Genomic DNA, 3,592 nt, shown 5'->3' on the forward strand with positions numbered 1-3,592 from the left:
ATTCCCTATGAATGCCTAACTAACTTATTAAAATTCCTATTTATTTTTATTCACTTTAGGAATAATACCTGGATACATATTTTAGAAAATCTAAACAGCATAGTTAAAGCTGTAGCTCCCTTCAACTCCCCACAAACTCCTAATCCAGTGTTGATGTGACAAGATCATTTTCAATGTATTTACACACGTAACACAGGCAATTTGTTTTCTTCCTGGAAAGGCAAAGTATTATGGGTCTTTTTCTGCAGTATGTTAGAGCTTATTACTATTTTGGTATTGTCATCCACAAAGTACATAATCTCTTCTATCTTTATTGGAGAGAACTTTTCCAATGTGCAATACTGGCTTTTATATGAAAATGTTGTATAAGAAAAGGCAACTTCACATATCTCTTGTACAGCAACACCTTTTCTTTGCCTGAAGCAGAAAGATGATAGTGGCTCACTCACTTTCTGCTTATCTCACAGTAATTCTGGTTAATTCTGGTATATTATGTTGTGCTTTCTTTACTTCCTGAATACATTACTGAGGGTTGAATGGCATTATTATTACTGAAGTATTCCAATGATTAGGTATGATGATGGACTATGTGATCACAAGATCATTAATCTCTTACTATTTTAAGAATGACAAAACTGTCCTTGAAGTAGTTATTTGGCCTTTTAAAGGCTGAGGCTGAAGCTGAGGCTAAATGGCCGTTTGCTTGTTTTTAACCAAATACTTAGGCTTTTCTGTTATAAGTGAAAGGTAATGATTTCTGTATCTTAATTTTGTATTCAGCTTCCTTATGGAATTCTTTTTTTTTTGTTATTTTTCAGGTTTACAATCATATGGTATGCAAATGGTCTTATTTTCCCTCCTTTCAAAACTTTAAACATCGAATTCCTTTCTCTCATTTAATTTTGTTGGCTAGTATCTCCAGTACAATGTCAAATACTAGTGGAAAAGTGGCATCTTTTTCTAGTCTAGACTTTGTGGAACTCGTGCTAGTGTTTATCTATTCAGCATGATGCTGGCTGTTGCTCAGAAATAAATGTCATGTCGAAGATGCATTAATCTCAGGGGGCGGAGTCAAGATGGCCTACTAGGAGGACGGGGAATTCGTGTCTCCTCACAACTAGGGCACCTACCAGGCACTGGTGGGGGACCACAGACACCTAAGGGGACGTGAGGAACCCCCAGCGACTGGGTAGGACGTGGGACATAGGGGGAGTGAAGGCGGAGGAGAAGTGGAGGCCGGATGGGACTGGCACCTCTGACGGGCAGCTGGGAGAGAGGAAGGGATCCCACACCCGAAGGGGTAAATTGGGGAACAATTGGGAGGGCAGAGGATCAAACGGGAGTGTGGCCAGGTTTCCCCAGCCCACTTAGGCCCCCGGGAACCTGCTGAGATCCCGGGCCTGATCCTCTGCCCACCTAGGCCCCCTCCAGCCACGCGGGTCCTGAGGGGGTGGGAGGGAGGGAAGGGGGAGCAAAAGTAAAGGCCGGGCCTATGGGACCGGCACCCCTGAGGGGCAGCTGGGGGAGGGGAGGAGTTCCTACACCCAGTGGGGCCCACCCACGCTGTTAGGGGTCCAGCAGTGACCCTGGGGGAGATGGTGGGGGAGGGGCACGAAGGAATGGAAGGGAATGCGGCCAGTGCTTTCCCTGTCCACTTAGGCACCGGGAAGCCTGTTGGGCTCCTGGGCCTAATCCTCTGCCTACGGAGCCTCCCTCCTGCCCTGCAGAGCCCAAGCCCCGCACCTACACCCCGACCCAGGGCCCCACCTCTACACTCGGAGACCCCCTCCAATGTGCTGGGCCTAAACCCCACCCACACACCCTCACTCAGGGCCCTACCTCCAAACTCCGGAACTCCACACTCCAGAGGCCCTCCTTTTGATGGGCTGCCTCTCCCCTTACGCACAGGTCCTAAGCAGAGGCCCCGCCCCATGCTTGAACGTAGCCCTGCCTAGGCCCCGCCCCACGCTCAAACGTCACCCCCCCGCCCGCCTAGGTCCTGCTCCACCCTAAACCCCACCCCTGCCTAAGTTCCACCCCCACCTAAACTCTGCCCACATAGCCAAGGCTTTTTTTTTTCTTTTTCTTTTTTTCTTCTTTTAGATTGGGGTTCTGTTTTACCTTCTTGATTCATTGTTGTTGATATTTTAATATTTTTATTTTTTCCTATTACATCTTTCATTTTTCTAATTTTATTTTATTCTTTTTTAAATTTTAATTTTAAAATTTTATTTATTTATTTATTTTTGGCTGCATTGGGTCTTCATTGCTGTGGGTGGGCTTTCTCTAGTTGCAGCGAGCGGGGGCTACTCCTCGTTGCAGTGTGCGGGCTTCTCATTGCAGTGGCTTCTCTTGTTGCGGAGCACGGGCTCTAGGTGCATGGGCTTCAGTAGTTGTGGCATGTGGGCTCAGTAGTTGTGGCTCACGGGCTCTAGAGCGCAGGCTCAGTAGTTGTGGTGCATGGGCTTAGTTGCTCCGCGGCATGTGGGATCTTCCCGGACCAGGGCTCGAACCCGTGTCCCCTGCATTGGCAGGTGGATTCTTAACCACTGCACCACCAGGGAAGCCCTGTTTTATTCTTTATACTTTGTTATTGTTCTCTCCTTTTGGCTTGTTTCCCCCCATCCCCTTTTTTATTCTTTTTTCTGTTGTGGTTTTAGTGTACCTTGTTGCAGTTGTTTCAATTATAGTTTTATTTTTCTTAATATATTTTTTATCTTTCTAATTTTATTTTGTTTTTTATTGTTTGATATTGTACTGCTCTTTTTTCTCTTTTTTTTTTTTTTTTTTTTTTTAACCACACCACGAAGCTTGCAGGATGTTGGTTCCCAAGCCGGAGGTCAGGCCCGAGCTCCTGTGGTGGGAACTCCGAGTCCAAACTGCTGGACTAACAGAGAACCTCAGGCCCCAGGGAATATCAATTGGAGTAGTGCTCCCAGAGGTCCTCATCTCAGCACCAAGACCCAGCTCGATCCAACTGGCTGCAAACTCCAATGCTGGATGTCTCAGGGCAAACAACCAGTAAGACAGGAATAAAACACCACACATAAAAAAAAAAAAGAAACGACAAAAAATATGTTACAGAAAAAAGAGCAAGGTGAAAACCTACAAGACCAAATAAATGAAGATGAAATAGGCAACCTACCTGAAAAAGAATTCAGAGTAATGATAGTAAAGATGATCCAAAATCTCAAAAAGAGAATGGAGAAAATACAAGAAACATTTAACAAGGATCTAGAAGAACTAAAGAGCAAATAAACAGTGATGAACAACACAATTATTGAAATTAAAAATACTCTAGAAGGAATCAATAGCAGAATACCTGAGGCAGAAGAATGGATAAGTGAGCTGGAAGATAAAATGGTGGAAATAACTGCCAGGGAGCAGAATAAAAAAAAAGGAATGAAAAGAATTGAGGACAGTCTCAGAGACCTCTGGGACCATATTAAAGACACCAACATTCGAATTATAGGGGTCCCAGAAGAAGAAGAGAAAAAGAAAGGGTCTGAGAAAATATTTGAAAAGATTATAGTCAAAAACTTCCCTAACGTGGAAAGGAAATAGTCAATCAAGTCCAGGAAGCACAGAGAGT

Source organism: Eschrichtius robustus, chromosome 6 (genome assembly GCF_028021215.1).
Source record: "Eschrichtius robustus isolate mEscRob2 chromosome 6, mEscRob2.pri, whole genome shotgun sequence".
NCBI classification, from domain to species: domain Eukaryota; kingdom Metazoa; phylum Chordata; class Mammalia; order Artiodactyla; family Eschrichtiidae; genus Eschrichtius; species Eschrichtius robustus.